This window comes from Lissotriton helveticus, chromosome 4_1, assembly GCF_964261635.1.
Source record: "Lissotriton helveticus chromosome 4_1, aLisHel1.1, whole genome shotgun sequence".
Taxonomy (NCBI): domain Eukaryota; kingdom Metazoa; phylum Chordata; class Amphibia; order Caudata; family Salamandridae; genus Lissotriton; species Lissotriton helveticus.
In genome coordinates this window covers 1,450,484,086-1,450,507,694 of record NC_136063.1, presented here as the reverse complement: position 1 = coordinate 1,450,507,694, position 23,609 = coordinate 1,450,484,086, and positions in this window count along the sequence as shown.

Here is a 23,609-nt window from a genome sequence, read left to right as displayed (position 1 = left end):
ACATATAAAAGAGGAAAAAAATCAACATGGATGCTGTTTTGCAGCAATGTGAATAGCTGTAAGATATTGTTCACCAGCACTTATGAAAACTCTACAGACCATGCAGTACGTGGCCATTCTTGACATCTTCAGAGCTATATGTTGCAGTACTCTGCACCTCAGAAGGGAGTTTTTGACCAGGAATTGTTGCTGCTGCCATTGACTTAGTTGGTCCTCAAGGTTCCCTCTGTTTAATCGTCCTTTTGGAGAGGTTTTTTTATGATAGGATTTTAGATGTTATAACATCGACATTGTCCCACATGAATATTTCTTGTTTTTCCTTCTAGAGAGGGTCTTTTTTCAAATTGTGCATTTCACAAGTTTGACAGCTGTTTTTGATTCCCCTGATGGGATTGGAAAATAATCTCAGGCTACACTGGCTCTTTGTCGCGGAGGTTCCTCTTCTTACAGATCTTCAGTCTCCACCTACTCCACATCCTGGTCCAGCTGTTGTTCCTGTTGACCCCCATCTACTAGCTGTGTTGCCATTTCTGCTAGAAAAAAAGGCCAAAAAGTTTGCAGAGCAAAATGAATCCACCTGCTCAGAATGAAGTTGTATGAAATAAGATTCAAGAAGGAGGAGTGGGTGTGTACTTCCTATGGATTTTGCTGAAAAGTATACTATCCAATGATATTCCTTGCTTTGCCAGTCATGTGATATTCATGGTGACCGAAATAGTCACGGTTACCGTGGTGAAGCTGAAATGCAAAATACAAGTTTAAAGTAGTTTTCATTCAAAATGGAAAAAACAGAACTTTCAACACTAAAATAGTAAACACCTACACCAAACATTTTCACAATACCTCTACATATATGTTTTAGAGTTGTTGAAAAACAAGCGCTATCCGAGACTACCGACATCATCACGACTATCGCTGTCCTCGCAGAAACGGGAACAATTGTTTGGAGGCGATTATTCTGGAAACTCGCTAGAAAAATATGAGACTAAAAAGTACACTAATAAACCTCTACTGTTAAATATCCTGTAGAATATGACTATACATATGTTTTACACTTTGTATTAACCACCCGCTCTTCGCGATTACCAATGTCATCGCGATGACATCGGTAGTCGCGAATAAATGCTTTTTGTGAGAAGGTGGCTTTCTTCTACATTGATCATAGAAAGAAGTTAAAGGAATATTCTTTTACATATTTAGAGTCACACTTTATTTAAAAAATGTCTTTGAGTGTATTTTCCAGAAGGTGAAATACATTTACTGATGACAGAATCCATACTCTAAATGCAACTATGTTGTGCTGACTTACAAAATTGTTAAAAATAAAACCAGTTATTAATGTATTTTCTGATGATGACATATGAAATCAAAAAATCTGTGGTGTATTATATAAATATTATACACAATATACAATCATAGAAGAAAGTACCAAAATATTACAGGTTCACTTACAAAAAAATGGACATTAAAAGTAAGAAATAGAATTTTTAAACACCCTAGAAATTGAAAAAAAACAATGGATTCAGGAACCTTATAGTTAACAATTAGCATTTAGAAAACCTTAGAAATTCACAGAAAAAAACAAAGGTTACAGGGATGTTATAGTTAGGAAATCAAATGTAATAAATACTTAGATATTCACTGAAAAAAACAAAGGTTGCAGGGACATTATAGTTAGACTGATATTCAACTCGTACAAAACCAGAGAAATTCAGCAGTTATAGTTAGATGAGCTAACTACAACTCGCGCCCCTGCAATGCAAAGCTTATGAACTCACATATTACATCCCTCAAGACATGGTCAGTGACATCACTGATGATACCACTGATGACATCACTGATGACATAATCCACAGAATCTCTGACACAGCCACTCGCACATCCATGTAACCTTTCATACACCCACTCCAACTTTCACACTACCATTCTCTAAACCATTGACACACCGATACCAGTACTTACATACCCATTCACTGATTCATGGGTCTACACACACATCCACTCAATCACCCATATAGCTACTCATACACCCACTCACTCACTAATACAGCCAGTGATATATCCATTCATACAGCCAATCAGCCACTCACACACTGACAGTCATTCATAGAGCTACTGACAAACCTATTCCCTTACATCTAGTCAATCACACTGCCACTTACTCTCCTTTACAGTTAGGCACACACCAAATTACTTATTCATACAGATACTAACAAATACTTCCTCACCTATAGAGTCACTGACACAAGCACACATTCACCCATACAGCCACTCTCACAATCACTCACTCACACATACAGTCACTTATATATTTCAACACTCACATATACTGCCTTTCACATATGCAGTTACTCACCCATATACCACTGAGACATCCATTCACTCACTGACACAGCGCATACACACACTCTCAGATGAACTCATGAACCGAAACAGGCAGTTATTCCCTTATTCACTCATCCATGCAGGGAGTCACACACCCCTCACCCACCCACACAGACACTCATGCACCCATACAGGTACTCAGACAACCAATCAATAATCCATTTAGGCACTCATGTACCTTTTCACCAACCAATCCAGCCACTTACACACCAACTGACAGACTGATACAGACATTCACACAAATTAGTCGCTCGCCCATACATTCACAGAGGCACATATAATCACTCACTTATACAGTCAGTCATGCACCCACTAAATCATCTATACAGGCACTCATAACCCAACTGATTCGTCAATGCACCTTGGTGTATATTTAACACTCAAAATGTTTTAGAAACACAGTCACCAGATGATGCCATTAGCGATGTCCTTTGAGATGTCATCAGTGATGTCATCAGTGATGTCACTGACCATGTCAAGAGTGATGTAATATGTGAGGTCATAAACGGTGCATTGCGGGAGCACAAGTTATGGTTAGCCCAGCCAACTATAACTGCTGAATTTCTATGGTGTTGTATGAGTGAAATATCAGCCTAACTATAAAAATGCAAGGATTACCCTGATACAATATGAGTAAGTGGAGGAATGCAAGAGAGGTGAGAGGGGTATTCAGACCTCCTCTCACTGAATGTGAATGACGACGCTGCAGGAGACATTGAAATACTGTGCCAGTGTAAATATATTAGGAGCACAAGCACTTTGAAAATGAATTCATTCGTACTAAAATCTGCTGTGTTTTTCTTAGACCATTGATCTGTAATGGAAATTTTAAGCACTGCAGTCCAAATGTATTCATTCTGGCTTTCAACGTGCATTCTGGGGAATGTAGGCCACAAAGACTATTGAACTATCAAGGAGTCTGACTTTGAAAAGAATGTGGTCACTTTACATCAGTTATGTTGCTCACCTGTGATCAAGACTTGTGCCAGAGCTGAAATGCATCAGAACAGATAATGAGTCTGCTGCTTTTTGATGTTTAATAAAGCGCCTGTCACCAGAAATGTGGGTAATTTTGACCTTAGGTTATTTCGAAGTAGTACCAACGTACAGTAAAAACAAAGGGTGAAGGCTTGGGGCACTGCATGACCATAGAGTTTGCCCAGCAATGGGGTATTGGACACCTGCAGCTAGGCACTGCCACCAAACCCACGCTGCACACAGGAAAAGGCCATGGTGGCGGTGGGTTGGCTGTCTGTGGGGGGCTGGGCATCTGGCGGGTTGGGCACACAAGACCACACGCCTGACAAAGCCAAAGGCTGTGTAATTTTGCGGTAGTACTGCAGTAGTATGGCACCATGAAAAATCGATCAAGGCCTTGTGGTGCTGCAAGATGATGGGGTTGGCAAGAAACAGGGTCTTGGGCTCAGGGCCTGGCCATAGGCATGGTGTAGGACTTGTTAGGTATGATAATACAATATTACTTTATGTTATAAAAACCTTAGAAATTCACTGAAAAATCAAACGTTAAAGTGACTTTATAGTTAGGAGTCGTTAAAATATTTTAATTTACGTTATAAACATTGAGAGATTCACTGAACAAATGGTTGGTTAAAGTGAGGTCATAGTTTGGTAGAAATGTCAGTTAAAACATTACATTTTAAACTCAAAGAATTACTGAAATTCACCAATTATAATTACCTGAAGTAACTGTAACTCTCGCCCTCGCCATGCACTGTTTATTACCTCACATATTACATGACCCATGACATCCTCTATCACATCATTGATAATATGAAGGCAACATCTGAAATTACATTATTGATCACAACTTTGTACATGTCGAGGGTGCAATGCAAGTGAAGAAAAATAATGGTTTATTAATAGATTTGCATGTAGTTGCTTTTCCTTCGAACTATTAATACTAATAATTTTAATAATAACAATATTTTTAAAACGTGGCCCTTTGCTGAACAGTATCATCAAATCAAGACAGAAGATGACATTGTATTGAAAGAGGTGAACCTAAAAAAGATGCCTAGTAGAAATGTGTGAGAAAGGCCAATATTTCTGTTGCTTTTAAGAAAGTCTGTATGTCTACACATCTGTGCATTGTGACCTAAAAAGGTGCAAATCCAACCACATGTTAACATGACAGCAAACTTTAGAAATGAATGCTCAAGGACGATTAATGAATGTCACTCTGACTTTGTTTTATGACAGACTGAAGTATCCAAACAGCAAGCAGTCAAGCCATAAATCAACAGCTAACAAGTCATTGTGCGGGCAAGGTAAAGCACATTAAATACATACAAGAACCCAGATAGCTTGATCCTATTTCCAAAATCTACTGAAGGATGTAACCATCCTCAAAATACCATGGCCTTGATGGCCAGCTGTTTCAAGCAATAGCAAGCCATGAAAAACAAATGAAAAACAATAGCAGAGACGGGCTGATCCAAAACCCAGTCTGTCCTATAAATCTTTTATTTACCGACTTGACTTATCTTACTGATTGTAAGAACAGAAATATTAAGTTGTGCATAGCCATAAAAACAAACACTTGCCACCAGAGTTGCACGCCACTTGTTGTGCTGTTTTGAGACCTGAGTCAAATAAAATTCCTAGGTAATTTGCCTTTTCAACCGCAGTTGGTAATGGATCCTTCTCCAGAGACCAAATGACGTTTGACCAAATTGATGGGAGAGATTCTATCACCATTATCTTTGTAAAAGGCGAAAGATTTATTTGGTTTGAAGAGAAACCAGAGTATATCACCATTATCTTTGTTTTGTTAGGGTTAAAGTGATTGGCTCTCATCCATTGATCAATGACTAGCGGGAGTGCGAAGAATTTTTAAACATCTGCTAGCACTGATGGATATCTAAATCACTAGAGGGTAACTGTTCCTATGAGTAAATGCTAGCCTAGTCAGCAGCATAAAGTGTAGATAGAGAGCAAGAGTGGTTGAAGTAAACCTATCTCAATAAATGGATGAAGGTTGGATACAGGGGAAATCCTCAAATTTGAAGAGTTGCCCTCACTCACCAGTTAAGATGTCATGCTTCATCATTGGGGCGTTGTGCTCCTCGTGGGGGTGGCGCTGCAGTCCCCCACGTGCCTGTGAGAGGGCTCCTTGGCGGAGATCTTTTTTAGAGGAAAGCGGCAGTGGTGAGTGTGGGTATGTGGGGAGGTGCAAGTGAGTTAGAAATACCGTGATGGTACCCTAGGTAGAGTTTATTCTAGGGCCTGGACGGTATAGTTAAAAACAGGAAAAAAACAGAACCTTGCGATTCACCATGAGGTCAATGTAAACTTCTGAGACACTTGTTCCTGCTGTTGAGGCATTCCCGGATAATGTTTGGGATTGGATCTATCCGCAAGAGTGGCCACTAACGATTGGGTTCAGATATACCCTGACCACTTACCTGATTCAGGTCATAATAACAGGGTTTACTGTGTGTTTCTCGCAAAGCCCTGTTCCTTGTTTTTCTTTGCACCTAATTCTCTCCCGATCCTGATGAAACGCCACAGGATCCATTAGGGACCGACAAAGCGTGAAACATGTCGACCTGATTACTAATCTACATCACAACTCACCTTATTGCAAAAATCAACGAACCCCCCTTATTAAAGAAAGGGACATGCATTCAGTTTGTTCCTGTTTTTAACTATACCGTACAGTCCACAGAATAAACTCTACCTAGGGTACCGTCAAAGTATTTTTAATTCACTTGCACCCTACCCACATACCCACACTCACCACTTAGGCGTTCCTCTAAAAAAGATCTCCGCCAAAGAGCCCTCTTGAGGGGCCCATGGGGGACTGCAGCGCCACCCCCACGATGAGCATAACGCCCAATGATAAAGCATGACACCTTAACGGGCGTGTGAGGGCAACTCTTCAAATTTGAGGATTTCCCCTGTAGACAACCTTCATTTATAGATTGAGATAGGTTTACTTTACCACTTTTGCTCTCTACCTACACTCTATGCTAACGACTAGGCTAGCATCATATTAGGAACAGTTACCGTCTAGTGATTTAGATGCACTACTTGGGTCACGGGTACTGGACCTCTTTTTCCAAGCTCCCCGTCCCTCTCTTTCTGTATTAAATATGTTGTGTTATCAACACAATTATAGAAATTGACTCCTCCAGAACATAACAGTTTAATCAATGGATACATATATGTTAAAAACAAGGGGAAAGGGGAGCCCCGTATGGTACCTACATGTCTTTACGACCAATTTTGATGTATGGGTTGCAGATGCAATAGCCTACATTTTGCCATGTGACAGAATGTCATCACCACTACATGTGAAAGTGCCACCTGTTATGTAGGTCTGTTACCTATGACAGATCAACGCTGCTTTGAAGAACTAATGATAATGAAAAAAGAGTGTTGCCTTGTCAGCCGAAGAAGGAATTTTCTGAACTATTCTAAATATCTACTTATGTTGAATGATATTTCAGAAGTCCTGGTTCCAAAAGTGCGTGCTATTATCCGTCGACCCGTCACTCTCACGCACCTCTGTGCATTGCCAGTTGACGCCGTTCTCGCGTTTGATCGTGACTCCACACCCAGCGCAAATTGCGGGGAGACATTTTTGTTCTTGATTAGCAGCTGTGTCAGGATTAGCCTGTCACTGTTTGTACAGACATCTGTCAAAATGGCCTGCTGAAAGGGCTGGTTTAGGGAATTTCTGGATAAACATAAATCAGTTGCCAAGCCAGCACTGCACACAACAGTGTCTAAATCTGAGCCTCGAGCTGGCCTTCTTTTTTATCTCATTAATTGCTTTTTTTCGCAGTTGCTGCCAAGATTTTAGCAAGCTGAGTTAAGCTAATGATGCGGTAATTGATAGATTCTCTGAAGAATGTTTAAACTTTGCCATGACGAAGGGTTTGGTAAATAATCAGTATCATTTTGCTGGTTTGCAAGCACACAAATACTCTATGGACATGGGTTTATTACAAGACAGACTCAGCTCAGCTTGATCCTGCATGGCATTTTTGAAGCAATGCATCGAATCATGCAATTGATGTCTATTTGTGAAACCAAAGTGCAGGCCAGATAACAATAGACATTACTGCAGAACTTATTGAATGCCCAGATATGTATGCACAGCTGTTGTTAGTGATCCTAAATTTGTGTCTATGCTTCAGAATATAAAGATATAATTCAAACAGCGATGCCTAGCCCCCATATTTTCATAGTACTCCTCTCCTGACATTTCACCACCCTGACTTCTGGATTTTCAAAGGCCACAAACATAGCTGATGTTACATTTTATGTTATGCTACATTGTATTTAGTGAATATGCCATTTGTAATATGCTATTTATTTCCATTGCTGAGTGTAGAGAGAGGCCATGATTCAGGAGAGCCTATGTCTTGAATGAGCCATGATGCCCCTCACCTCACGCAACAATGCCAATATATAGCATTTTATACTTGGTGCATCTGCCTATATGGTTTAAGCCATGGCAATTTTGTTATTGCATTTATTTAAACAAAAAGTATTTAACCAAAACTAGGATGCAAGGAGTTAACTTTGCGCAGCAAACTAAAATCACACTGAAGAGATATGATGACTCTTAAGAAAGTTGTTTCCTTGTGCAAAGTAATTGTGAAATGCAATCTATGAGGCCCTTGACGAATCTTCATTGCATTTTCAAAACTAGTGTGCAACTCACTTCAGCTGCTCTCTGAATCGTTTTGGGGTGATTCGTCAAGTGGGAGCCGAGAAAAAGAGGTGGTCCCCAAATGCTTTTTCCCGTGCAATTTCCCATTGGGAGCGTAGGCTGGACCACAGCCTGAACCGCTGAATGAAATTACACCAAATTTGGCAGAAAGCTAGAACTTGGTCCAGACCGACTGCTTTTAGTAATTTGGTGTAAATCTGTTCAGCAGTTTTGTAGTTATCAAGAAAAAAGATTTATGAAGAGATGCGGATCCGCCGTGGTGGATCCACGGATACATATGCCAACAGCAATGCCATGATTGGCTGGCTGCAACCTGAGAGAAGGAATAAAAGTTGCTGCATGGCACACATTTCCGGGGGAGAACAAAGTGTAAATAGGATATAAGGAGTAAGGATAGAGGGATACTGACCCATAGGGACTGATGGAAGGGTCTGTGAGGGATCCCGCATGGCCAAGAAATGTACCAAAAATGTTTTTTTTTGGAGGTGCATGAGTATCTGCAGGTCTTCCGTGGTGCTCAGTGTGGCCCTCGTGGGAATTCACAATGGATCTGTGGATACTGATCCAAATTATTTAGAAAAATACACCCACTCGTAGACTCATTCACATACTCACTCACACATTGATTTACACAACCATTCTAAGATTTATTCACACACTCATACAGCCGCTCACACACCAACTCAGAGACCCAGAGAAACACTCACACACCAACTCAGAGACCCACAAAATCACTCATACACCCACTCACAGACCCACACAGTCAGTCACACATTCACCCACTCATGCACTCCCATACCCACTTATACATGCACGCAAATACTCATACACCCATACTGCCACTCAGACACCCACTAAGAGACCTAGAAAACTACTCACACACCCAGAGAGCCACTCCCACTCAGAAAGCTAGAGAACCACTCACATAACCACTCACAGACCTATACAGGCACTCACACACCTACATACACACCCACACAACCACTCACACACCCACGTATACCCCTGTACAGCCACTTACGTACCCACTCAGGGACCCACAAACCCGCTCAGATACCCACACAGTTAGTCAAACGTGCATTCACACAGCCACTCACACACCAACTTACATACCCATACAATCACTCACACATCTACTCACACACCCATACACCCACTTACACTCCCACTTAGAGGCTCTCAGACCCACACAGGCACTCACACAGTCACTCACACACCCATGCAACCACTCACATAACCACTCATACACCCATATATCCACTCAGAAACCCACTCAAAGACCCACAAAACCACTCACATACCCACTCACAGACCTATACAGCCAGTCACACAAACACTCAAACACCCAATCACATACCTATATAAGCACTCACACACCCTAGAAGAGACCCAGAACATCACTCACATACCCATACATCCACCACTCACACACCCATTCAGACCCCCAGAGAACCACTCATGCATCCACCCATAGCCCTACACAGGCACTCACACACCCATGCAACCACTCACACACCCACTCACATACCTGTACAGCCACTAACACACCCACTCAGAGACCCACAAAATTACTCACAGACCAACACAGCCAGTCACACACACATTCACACACCCATACAGGTACTCACAAACCCACTCAGATATCCAAACCACAATGCACAATCCCACTCACACACCTATACAGCCACTCACACACCTACTCAAATACCCAGAGAACCACTCACATACCCACTTAGAGACCCACAAACCCACTTAGATACCCATACAGTCAGTCAAAAGTGCGTTTGAACACACCCACTCACACATTGACTTACACACCCATACAACCACTCCCATATCCACTCACATACATATACAGCCATACAGCTAGCCAAACACCAACCCAGAGCCCACAGAGCCACACAGGCACTCACACAGGCACTCACAGACCTATGCAAACACTCACATAACTACCCACACAACCATATGGCCACTCAAACACCTACTCAGATACCATCAAAAGCACTCACACACCCTATCACATACCAATACAGCCACTCACACACCCTATAAGAGACCAACAATACCACACACATACCCATTCGGCCACCACTCACACACCCACTAGGAGACCCAGAGAACCACTCACACATCCACTCATACACCTACACAGGCACTCACACACCCATGCAACTACTCACACACCCATTCACACACATGTACAGCCACTAATCCACCCACTCAGAGAACCACAATATCACTCACAGACCAACACAGCCAGTAACACGCACATTCACACACCCAAACACACACCCATACAGGCACTCACAAACCCAATTAGAGATTCAGACCACTATGCACAATCCTACTCACACACCCATACAGCCACTCACACACCTGCTCAAAGACCCAGAGAACAACTCACACACCCACTCACAGATCCACTTGGGCACTCACACACCCACATGCACACCCATGCAGCCACTCCCACACCTGTACGGTCACTCACACACCTACTGAGAGACACACAAAATCACTCACACACTCACTCACAGTCCCTCACAGTCAGTCACACATATACACTCACACACTTACTAACACATCCACACAAACACTTACACACTAACGCACCCCACAACCACTCATACACCCACTCACACACCCAGGTTACAGGGACTTTGTAGTTAGGAAATAGCATTAGCAAATCATAGAAATGCACTGAAAAAAACAAAGGTTATAGCAACATTATAGTTGGGAAATAACATTAAAAAGCTGTAGAAATTCACTGAAAAGTATAAAGGTTACAGGGACGTTATAGTTAGGAAATGTAAGTTAAAAGAACCTTAGAAATTCACTGAAAAAAAACAAAGGTTACAGGGACGTTATAGTTAGGTTCAAACTTTAGACACACAAAACCATAGAAATTCAGCAGTTATAGTTTCTGAAGGAACTATAATTCATGCCCTAAGGTAACTAAAACTCATGCCCTTGCATGCACTGATAATTACCCAGCATATTACACCACTCATGACATCATTTATAATATGGCAAAATCAAGATTATGCAGTTTCTAAAGAGAGGAGGGAAGAAAGGGGGGGTTTCGTTTGTTATAACCATGTGTTCGCAGGGGAAAGAAGAGCTGAAAATGAAATAGCTCCAATTAGGAGCAAGAACCCTCACACACCCCAAGGGGTGTCATGCTTCACCATCAGGCAGCTCCTCGTTGGGCCAGCGCTGCAATGCCCAATGGGCCCCATGAGGGGGCTCTTTGCTGGAGATCTTCTCTGTTTGCTGACGTGAAGCTAAAATGAAGTAGCGGGGCACAAAAAGTTAAAACTTCACTCAAAAAGCTTGCTTTTTGTGATGTGGTTTAAATCTGTTAAGCTGTTTTGAAGAAATTAGCATTCACAGAAAGGCTCGGGTTGGTCTTGAAGGGGTTAACCCTCAGAAAAGGTTACGTATACTTGGATGCTATGTCCTGTGGGGTAAAAATAATAGGCCAATCTGATTGGCCAAAGGAGTTTTTTCTGCTGTTGGTCATTTCAGTACCACAGTACAGGTGCTGGTACTGCAGTGCCAAAAGATCTTATTGGCTGGCCGCAACACTGAAGAAAATGTTGCAGCCATCATTTCAGGACTTGCACACTCAGTCCCAGATACCTAAGGAAAAAAGTAAAGGCCACATAAAAGGACAGGGTGGCCACACCCTGACCCACTGGGTCATGGGTTGGGGACGGTCCCTGGTGGATTGAGAGCAGTTTGCCCGAGGATGTGGGGCAGAAGCACAACTCAGAATACGATAAAAACCCACAGAAGGTCACAGAAAAAGTTTAAATTGACATTATAATTAGGGCCACTTGAATTATGTAATCCTGCGGCTGCTGTGTTTTCCCACAGAATTATGGATTTGCCGCTTTTGCCACATAATCCGTGATCTGCTACATCATCTTCAGATTTGAGCAAAAATAAATGTGTTCCTAGCCGCATAATTTGGCCCTCTCTTGCCGCATAAGTCTAGTGGCCTTGAATATAGTTAGGCATGGTAATAAGATTGCAGCTTACATTTAAAAAAATCAGAAAGTCACTAAAAACAAAGATTAAAGTGACATTATAGTTAGGTGCTGAATGAGATAAGAACCTATGTTTAAAAATCAGTAACTCCCTGAAATTCGCCAGTTAAAGTTTAACGTGCGCCCTCATCTCTATGCTCTATATAACATAGCCTAATTCAGGGTATGGAGGCAGATCACAAACATCTGAAAAATGAGATTCAATTCAACTGAAGATGGAAAAGATATCACTTCAGGAAATCCATGTCAAACTTCCTCATCCTACCCCTCCTAGTGAAGTTCCAGCTTCTTCCCTCTCCCATTTGCAGCAGTTGGCAGAGAGCACCCTTCGTCATATACCCATTTTTTTATTTGCAAAAACTGAAGTTGAAAATAACAATGAAACCCTCAATTCTTTTGGCCTTCTACCGTCGCTGACCCAAATAACATCGGGGTGTCAGATGACGCATGACTGTAAGACACAATCTGCTGTTCACACTTGGAATTGTACAACCTCCTAGTCACCTCTAGCATTGCACCAACTTTAGCTAGCATCAGCCAAGCCTCTGCAAACCTATTTTGGAAGAAAGTATTCTATAGAAGACTAAGTCTCACTTAGCAGGTGTGGTAAATTATTGACCTCATTCAGCAGCTTCTCCACATTTCTCTGTACCCTTCCACTTGCATCTTCCCAGTTGAACCACTCCATCTGGGAACCTGTGGGCCATCAGCAACTTGTGCGGTCCACAGGCCCACTTTTATCTGGGCCCCACGGGCCACTAGCATCTTTCTCCCTACTGGCTTGCTCCCATATTTGCACCAATGGCCTCAACTGCTCCTGGCCTGACCTGTCAGGGAATCCCTTTAAAGGAGGGTGAAAGGGGCTACAGGAAGCCTGTATGGCCCAAGCCAGCCTCCCTATTTTTCTAAATGGATCCCTCAGCATGTTTTGAAATCATCTCAGTCACTCACAGCTGTGACAGACTGGAGCCGCAGGAGAGCACTTGTTTATGCTAACACTCCCAAATCCGCTGATAGACCACTGATTTTTTAAGTTTAAAATTGATTTATTTTAGCTGGCTCCAGTTTGACTCTTCCTCCACTTCCTTCAGAAAAATGGACAACCGTTGTTTTCACAATTTATCTGGTCCCCAATGTTCTGTATGTCCATGATTGGCAGTTGTTTAAAAAAATGCCTGGGGTGTTGCGTCTGTGTTTTTTGATAGGAAAGGGTGGGTAGATGCAATAGTGGCTGGTGTCAGGGCAGAGTCGCAGAGTGGTGGGAAGGAGGAAGGAATGCAGCCAAAAATGCAAACAAAACAAGCATTGGTAAATGCATTAGATTTCACCTATGTGATTAATAATAAGCAGTTTCTTGTTGTAATTTGTAGCTTGCTGAGTAGTTGTACAATATAAGTTACAGACAGTCTGTTAAAGTGTTATGACTTATTTATGTACAAAAAGGCAATATATCTTGTGCTGTTACTAGTGGTGTAGTGCTGGAAAGTAATAGCAACACTTTGAACAATGAAATGAAAGAGGCAAATAATAGAATTAATTGATGTAATAGCAATCTTATGTGTTTAGAATAGTTCTGACAACTTATGGACCCAGTGCCACTGCACCTGCTCAACCATTCATATCATGCCCCTACTGCCTACACCATACCTGCATTTGTGACTGCCTGTTTAGCAATATCTGGTGTTTAGAGGAGTGTATGTTAACTTGTGTACATGGTGCCACTGCACCTGCTGCACCATTCAAATCATGACCCTATTGCCTGTAAGGTAACTGCACTTGTGACTGCCTGTTTAGTAGTAAAATATTGCAATATTTTATGATTAGAGGGGTTCCTAGATCTTTGGGCACCTGTGTCACTGCACCTGCTGCACCACTGAAATCATGACCCTAGTGCCTGCAAGGTAACTGCTCTTGTGACTGCTGTCTAGTAGTTAAATATAGCAATATTAGTTGTTTAGAGGAGTTCTGCCAACTTTTGTCCCCAGTCCCACTGCACCTGCAGCACCATTGAAATTATGGCCCTAGTGCCTGCTAGATATCTGCACTTACTGCCTGTTTAGTTGGAACATTATTCTGCATTTAGTGGGGTCCCTAGAACTTTTGGCCCCAGTGCCACTTCACCTGCTGCACCATTAAAATCAAACATCCTTTAACTGCAATATAACTGTAATTGTGTCTGCCTGTATAGTAGTAAAATACAGCAATATATGTTTTTAAAAGATTTCTGACAACGTTTGAGCCCAGTGCCACTGCACCTGCTGCCCCATTCAAACAATGATCCTCTTGCCTACAGGATAACACCTGTGACTGCTTGTTTGGTAGTAAAATATAGCAATATTTGGTGTTTAGTGGAGTTATGACAACTTTTGGCCCCAGTGCCACTGCACCTGCTGCACTATTTAAATGAAGCCGCTTTCAATTGCAAGGTAACTGCAATTGTGACTGCCTGTTTAGTAGTAAAATATAGCAATATATGTTTTTAGAAGATTTCTGACAACGTTTGAGCCCAGGGCCACTGAACCTGCTGCACCATTCAAACAATGATCCTCTTGCCTACAGGAAAACACCTGTGACTGCTTGTTTAGTAGTAAAATATAGCAATATTTGGTGTTTAGTGGAGTTATGACAACTTTTGGCCCCTGTGCCACTGCACCTGCTGCACTATTTAAATCAAGTCGCTTTCAATTGCAAGGTAACTGCAATTGTGACTGCCTGTTTAGTAGTAAAATATAGCAATATTAGGTGTTTAGAGGAGTTCTGACAACTTTTGGGCCTGGTGCTACTGCACCTGTTGCACCATTCAAATCATGACATTGTTGTCTGCAAAGTAACTGCACTTGTGGTTACCTGTTTAGGAATAAAATATAGACATTTTAGGTGTTTAGTTGGGTACCATGAGCTTTTCATCATCATCATAAAACTTTATTTCTGCTCATTTGAACCATAAAACTGCACAATGCAGAACAATATGTATAATAAAAATACTCATCCGAATTCATTGCAGTAAATAAATAATCATACAGCATCAATTGTCAAGTAAAACATCACAGAGTTCAGATAAAGCTAAAAGGCACAAAAACCTCAAAAGAAGTCCTGGAAGAAAACTCATTAGGGGTTCGCTATGTCCCCCTGGGGTACGTGAGCAGAAAATCAGACATACTGAGGGCAGTCAGTACTACGATCAAAAACATGATGATCTTTCATAGAAATGAAAATTAAATCCATAAAAGCCACCTAAAATTCATAAAACATCATCTAAGAACTGTAGCCCTCTGCTGAATAGCATGATCAATATACGTGGCAGCAGAGAAGCAGCTCTTAATCGTGGGTAAGGGTTGCAGATAAATAAAAGCAGTTCTACATTAACAAATGATGGCCGCCCTAACAATGAGCATCAAATAATATTTACAAAATAGAATAAAATGTAAGGTAGTCTGTGGAGATTGGTCATCACAAGGACATAAAGGTAGTTATGAAAAATAAGTGCCATATGATGGAAAGACAGCTAGAAAGTGCATTGTGCATAGCCTGGGCACATCAATAATAATTTGTGGTGTAAGTCTCCCACACATACTAAGGGCCCAATTACGATTGCGGTGAATCCGCATCCTCAGGGCCGGCGGAGGCCACCACCGGCACGGAGGATGCGGATTCACCGCTGCGTTGAGTGAAATTACCCCCCACCAGATTAGGATGGCGGGGGGGGGGTCATCTGCGGGCGGCAAGACCGTCTGCCGCTTTTCCGCTGCGAGACCGCGGCGAAAAAGCTCTAATATGGTGGCGGTGTCTATCAGACACCGCCAGCCATATTAGGATTTGCTTAGGGATATGCCTTTCCGCGGCGGCAATGCCGCCACGAAAAGGCTTACGGTCTTTTCTGTGGGGGCCCATTGTGGGCCCCCAGGGTGAAGGGGGTGGGGGTGTACATGGGGGGTACCTATGGTACCCCCTGCATTTGCATGCACGAAGCGGCAGGCACCGCGCGGTGCCTGCCGCTTTGTGCATGCAAATGCACTGCTTGCATTTTTAACATTGCGGCGGGTGCTGCTTCAAGCAGCACCTGCCGCAATGTTAAACATACAGGATGTAACCGCCAGGGTGGCGGTCACATCCTAATTTGCAAGGAGGGACCGCCGCTGCCCCTGCTGACGGTCCCTCCACCTCTGGGGTGGCGGACGGACGCAGTTCCGTCCGCCATCCTAATAGGGCCCTATGTTTGGTGCAGGACTTTCAACTGGGCAAATTCCCATGTAGGTCTGGATTGTAAATTTGTCTACAGCACATCTCATTCTCTTCTCCAGGCATTCAACTACAAATGCCTACTGGAGCTTTTGGTCCCAGTGCCACTGCACCTGCTGCACTTTGGAAATCATGATGCCCATAGTGCTTGCACAAAAACTGCACTTATGACTGCCTGTTTAGTGGTAAAATATTGCAATATTAATGGTTTAGAGGAGTTCTGATAACTTTTGGACCCGGTGCCACTGCACCTGCTGCACCATTCAAATAATTTCCCTGTTGTTTGCAAGATAACTGCACTTGTGACTGCCTTTTTAGTAGTATAATATAGTAATGTTAGGTGTTTAGAGGAGTTCTGACAAATTTTTGGCCTGGTGCCACAGCACCTGCTGCACCATTCACATCATGACCCTAGTGCCTGAACGCGAACTGCACTTGTGATTTCCTGTATAGTTGTAAAATATAGCAATTTTAGGGGTTTAGTAGTGTGCCTAGAGCTTTTGGTCCTGGTGTCACTGCACCTGCTGTTCCATTGAATTCATGACCCTGTTGTGTGAATGTAACTGCAATTGTGACTGATTGTTTAGTAGTAAAATATAGTATAGCTCTTGGATATTAACTTCATTTTCAAATGCTCAATGTTTATTACAACATTTAGAATTTGATCATACTGACCAAAATAGATTAAGTTGAAAAAATCAATCTGATAATGCCTAAAACGTGCAAACATTCTAAAGCTTAAGCATCTGCTTTACACAACTAAGTAATAAAAAAAGCATTCCAGCATACTGTTATAAGTTGTCTGCCTTTTGCGTGGGGATAGATCTTATCTTGACAGTGTGAACAGCTTTAGTAGAAGTATCGTTAATGCATGCAGCCAGGGCAAGTTAACAACAAAAAAATTCCACACAAAGGCTAACTAACACAGTAATCGGTATTGGATACTGATAAGAGCACCCTTTTAAGATACATGAAATAAAGAGATTTCACAAGCACAGCACAAGCGATGTGCAGGCGAAACCTAAAAAGAACTGCCACATCACTGCTCTTCTGCTCCTCTCTGGCTCCAGTCCACTGCAGGCACAGGCTCCCACACTCTCCTGCATTCAATCCAGATGCTGCTCTCATGATAAGAGCAGCATCAGGATTGGCCCGAATACCCTGGATTTGTGCTCACGTTGGAGACATCTCAGTGTGCATGTCGGCTAGGTCATCTTGAGAAGGCCGGCCAAACCGACATGTGCACTGATAGCAGCGCCCACCACTCCCCCTCGAGACTGCCCCATGATGGCCCCACCCCCAAGACTCAGCCCAGGAAAGAAAAATAGAACAATATTGTTTTATTTTTCACTTTTTTTAGACTGCTGGCAGGTGGGGAGATGCTCCTGCGCCATAGTGGAGGAGACGTTGCTGGGGAGGTCAATGCAAAACGTATTGATTTTATTTTTTAGGGTTGTAGTACAATCAGTAATGGGTCCTTGTTTTTGGGAAGGGACTGGGACAGGACAGAAAGCCATGAGTCTGTATTTTTTTAGGGGGGCGGGTTGGACAACCAGATATTGGTCTGTGGTTTGAGGGCACTCAGGACAACCAAGTATGGGTCTGTTTTTTTAAGGCTGGGAGGATCCATAGGGCAACCAGTTCTTTGTATATTTTTTGATGGATGGATGCTAGGCAATGAGGTATAAGTGTTTTGGGGGCTGGAAGAGCAGGTAGGAGAACCACAATACGTCTGTGCTTGGGGGCTGTGAAGACAATCAAGCAGGTATGGTTCTGTGGGGGATGGCAGGACATCGATCTATTGAGGGGACTGAGTGGCAGGATTACTAGTTATGAGTAAAGTTTCGGGGCCTCGGAGGATGGGGAAGGTAACCTTCTGTGTTGTTTTGTATATTTGAGCTTTTGTGCCCTCTACAGAGAGGTAAACAATTTATGAGGGATTTTATGGCTTGGGCATAAAGACAGGGCAACAAGGTTTCGGTCAGTTTTTGGAAGCTGTAAGGGTAGCCAGGAAAACTAGGTATGGATCTGTCATTTTTGTGGTGTGGAAAAGGCAACCAGTTGTGGGTCTGGTTTGTGGGTCTCATAGGGTGGCGTGGCAACCACATGTGGGTATGTGTTTTTTATGGCGGCAGAGCAACTAAGTATTAATGTTTTGGAGTGCTAGGCAGGCATGGCCACCACACCAGGCAATCAGGTATTAGTGATTTGGGGAGGTAGGGATAGCAGGCAGTTTATCATGGTGCTGGTCTGTTTTGGGAGGTGGGGGGATGGGCAGGACAACCAGATACATTTAGCGGACAAGAAAGCGAATAAGGTGTGGCTCTGTTTTAGGTATAAAAAGTGCACCAAGCCATTCTGATTTTAATTCTTATTTTTCAGTGACCCAGACTGATTCCAAGGGGGAAGCATCTGTGTGATCAGAACATGTCAAGTGTCAAAGACTATGGTAACCACTATTTGATGCTTCCATGATCCTATCATTAAGGGTTCTCAATCTGGTTCTCTGTAGAACTAAAACAGAAGAAGCCACATCTGTCACTACTGGAAGGCGAATCAAACCTTATGAACAGTGAAACCTTTATTTCTTGTAAAATACGGGTTGGATGATACCAATGATATTATAATTAAAGGCTACATTTATTATCTGTTTATGGTGGCCAACACACAACACATGGCCATGCTTCCTGGCAGACACTGGTGCATATGGCAACACTATCAACTATTGTGTTCACAAACTACTATGCGCAGAAAGTTGACGTGAGTGATGAGTCAAAATTGCTTTGTACCATGGAGTGGCAGCCCTCCAGCAATCTACTCAAAGGAACAAAATGGGGCTGAAATAGAGCAAGCACCTATAGGCTTTTCGTAAAAGCCAGATCTACTGTAACAGTGGGGGCTGGCTTTGCACGAAATCCTGATACCAATGGAAGCCAGTGGCAAGTGGAATATTGTGTGATATTCCTATGCATAACCTGGCGTCATCGATGCACAACATTTGCTAAATCAAAATGTTTCGTCAGTAGGTAGTTATAGTTAGAACCTACTTTCCATAGGAAAAGCTTTTTTTGATTTGCTAATATCTTTGGAGTCGGTTGACTAATCTTCGCAAATTTTTCAAAACTAATGGCCTGCTCCAGTCAGCTCCTGTCTTGAAAGTTTCGGGATGATTTGTCAAGCCGGGGCCAAGAAAATAGGGGGATCCCAAAACGTGTTTTCTCCCTGCTAATTTCCAATATTTGAGAATTTTGAGATCTGATTGGCTGAACCCTCCCGATCACAAGCTTGTTTCTGATTGGCTGCCAACACTTCAAACCAGGAAGTGTTGGAAGCCATCTTGTGAGTCGGTAGAACCGAGTCACAAGAGAAAAGGTAAAAAAAAAGAAAAGAGGGCAGGGTAGAAACACCCTAACCCCCTAGGCCTGGTCAGGGGGTCCCACAGGGACCCCCAGGAAAAAAACATCTTTGTAAAAATAAATTTGGCGCGATTTGCGAATCCTGCTGAAAATAAACAGAGCACGGTATCCCATGGTTCATTGTAATAAGCCCCAGGGTTGGCCAGGTCCCGGTGACAATATGCCAAATATATGCAGGGGCCTCACAGGCCCCCACAGCCACAGGGACCGCCACCTCCCCAGGGATTTATTGATTATGCATAGGTGGCACGAGGCCCCCCGCAGGCCCAGGGGACTACCACCTCCCTGGGGCATTTGAAAATAGGGGGTGGGGGGCCCAAGCCCCGGGGACCCCCACCTCCCCAGGCTTCAATATTTTAAATACTGGGGGCCTCGCGCCCCCTCGCAGCCCTGGGGACCACCACCTCCCCAGGGATACCTTTAAAAATAGTGTGTGGGGGCTCAAGACCCCCACACTGCCCCGGGGACCACTGCCCCCGGGCTATTTACATGTTGGGAGGGGGGCCACGTGCCCCCCCTCCTGGACCCCTCCATGGCCCTGGGGACCGCCACCCCCTCAGGAAAGCTCTCCAGCAATGTCACGGGTTGCCCACCCCCGGGACATTGCAGTTTGCAATGACAGGGTGGGAGCACTGCTCCCGTCCTGTCATTGAAAACACTGCTTCGCTACATGGAAGCGAGAGCAGGAAACCTGCTCTTGCTTCCATGAAGCAAAGCAGAATTCTTTTGGACAAGGGAAGTTGCATGTCAACAGCTGTCCTTGTCCAAAAGCAATGCTGGCTCCCGCAGGAGGCGGGGAGCCGGCTGGGACCGCATGGGCATTGGGGCATTTGAGATGTCATCAGTGATGTCATCGTGATTTCACTGTCCATGTCATAAGTGATGTAATATGTGACTTCATCAGCAATGCATTGTGGGGGCGTGAGTTATAGTTAGCTCAACTTACTATAATGGCCACATTTCTCTGGTTTTGTACGAGTGAAATGTCCAACTAACTATAATATCCCTGAAACCTGTGTTTTTTTCAGTGAATTTCTAAGGTTTCTTAAATGCTAATTTATAACTATAACGTCCCTGAAACTTATATTTTTTTCAATGAATATGTATATATATATATATATATATATATATTGTCAAGGTACATGTATGTTCAGTTAAGCATAGTTAAATTTGCTTACCTATATGTACCTTCATGATGTTTTAGTCCTAGATATTCTTGACACAATATTTTTGCCACACAATATTTTTTCTCCTATATTTTGTGCAAACCACCAGTGAGTAACACAAATCCCACACTCCACGTCATTGTGGGGGGGAGCAACTCTCCTTATCCATTGCTGCAGCCTTGTGAAAAAAAGACAGGGATTGATAAAGAGACAATCATATTAGAAAAGGACATATGAGAGCAGAAAGACAACACAACTAACAAATTGGTGATAAAGAAACTGAGAGAGATTGCAGAGGACACATGCAAGAAAGATAAATAGATTGACTAGTAAAAGACAGCTGAGAGAGAAAAGAGGATGCAGGGCAAAGCTGATAAAGAGACAGCTAATAAAGAGACAGGTGAGAAAAGGTGAGAAAGAGCTGAGAGATAGGTGATACATATACAGGTGAGAAATACAGCAGACTGAGAGGAGTATATATAAGAAAGAGGTGACAAAAGGGAAAGACAGGTGAAAAGGGGACAGCAGAGAGAGAGAGGGGGAAATGGGTGTTAGAGGGATAGGTATACAAACAAGTAGAAAAAAGACTTCTGAGAAAGACAGTGGAGAGATGGGAGAATAATGGCCGATAAACAGTTTAGAAAGTGAGCTAAGAGGAAGGAAAACTGAAAGACAGCAAAGCGTAAATAGACACAAAGAGGTGAGAAAGAGATGGCTGAGAGAGGGAATAGGTGAGAAAGATAAGATAAAGATTCCGACTAGGAAATGTGGCTGAGAGACAGGGAAGTAATGGGAAAGAGGCAGCCAGGAGAGATGGAGACAGGTGAGAGGAGAGCTGATAGCTACAGAAAACAGGTGAGGAAACAGACAGTTAGGAAATAGTTGTCAGAGAGAAAAGTGATGTAGAAAAGTTAGACAAGAAAAATCAACCTAGTGGAGGAGATGGACGAGAGACGTGAGACAGAGCTTGCGAGAGTAGTACAACAATATAGGGAAGGTGTGAGAGACAGCACAGAATGGTGACAAAGGAGGAAAGGGATTTGAGAGAGCAGATGTACAGAGCGTGAAATAAAGGTAAAGGAGCAAGATCACGAAGAAAAAAGTAAGCATGTTCTACTCCACACATATGTTCATAATTTGGCACAGCATAAAGGTGTAGTGTCTTGCAATAAAAGAACGCTGGAATTCTTTTGGTTTCCACTGTACACCATAGGTCTGTGATGTAAGCGATGGAGGGATGAGTTGAAGGTAGGCTTAGAATGTTGAATTCTGACGTACACATAGCAGAATAAAGATGTGTAAAATTACTCTCCGTGTGTGGCATACTTATTGGCGAGTGCCTAGGCTAACAGGACACTTCAAAAGGACCTAATGTCATGGATGATTTCTATATGTGTATATGCATTGCATGAGTGACTTGAAAACATGGAGTACAGCACTGTGATTCCAACCAGTGACCAGTAAATCTGTAATTAGCAACAATCTCCTAGAAACAGGGAATAGTGAAGCCATGGAGGAGGCCAACGAGCTCCACCGGAATTATTTTTGTATCCTAGTGGGATAAGTCAACAGGCTCCATTATTTTCCACTGCAAAATCTTTAAAAGACCCTTAAAATACATGGCCATTTTCTCCTAAACCGCTTTATGGGCCAACCATAGTTTCTTAAATTCTACTCATTGTTACTCCAACTTCAATAAAGAGGTTGTCTAAGAGGCATTATATAAGCAATTTTTTTAAATATGGACATCTACCCCACAGCCACTATGCATCAATAAATTTGCCCTCATCTATTGGCTTATAAAGGACATTGACATACTTGAGACAAGATCAAGTGACAGATATATGGCCCTTACATTTTGCGATTTGCAATTTGCGTTGCTTTACGACTCACAATTTGTGACTCGCAAAATGCAATGTACAACATTGTCAAAGACACTGTTAGCTATTCCCAATGGGGTCGCAAATTACGTGCCTCATCAAGATTCACGAGGCAAGCGCAATTTGCAACCCCATTGGGAATGGCTAGCACTCCCAGGGATCATGTGCTGCTGGGGTCAGCAGACCGCTATGTCTAGGACTGATTTTTGAATAAAGATTTTTTTTTTAATGCAACCCGTTTTCCTTAAAGAAAATGGGATGCATTTAAAATGAAAAATGAAACTTTTCAGTTTAATTTTTTAAGGGCAGGCAGTGGTCCCTGGGACCACTGCCTGCTCTTAAAAAATATTTTCTCACACTCCCATTTGCGAGTGGCTTAACACCTACATGAAGTAGGTGGTAAACTGCGAGTGTTTTGCGGCTTCAAATGCGGTCGCAAAACAATAGTACCTGGCAGTGAGTATCACTATTAGGAAGGGACACCCCTTCCTAATAGCGAGAGTCGCAAACGCTATTTTGCGAGTCAGTGACTCGCAAAATAGCGTTTGTACATGCCATTACCCTTTTTGCAGTCGCAAACAGGTCGCTCTCCTGTTTGCGGGCTCAAAAAAGGGTTGTATATATGATAAATGATAGCTCTTATAAGTGTAGCCCTGTTTGCCAAGTCCAGGAAAAGAAGGCTGTTTCTGGACACTTTGAACTAAAACTTACAACTTTTCAGAACCACAGTAAATGTTGGATGCATAGAGAGCTGATGGTAAACCTACTCC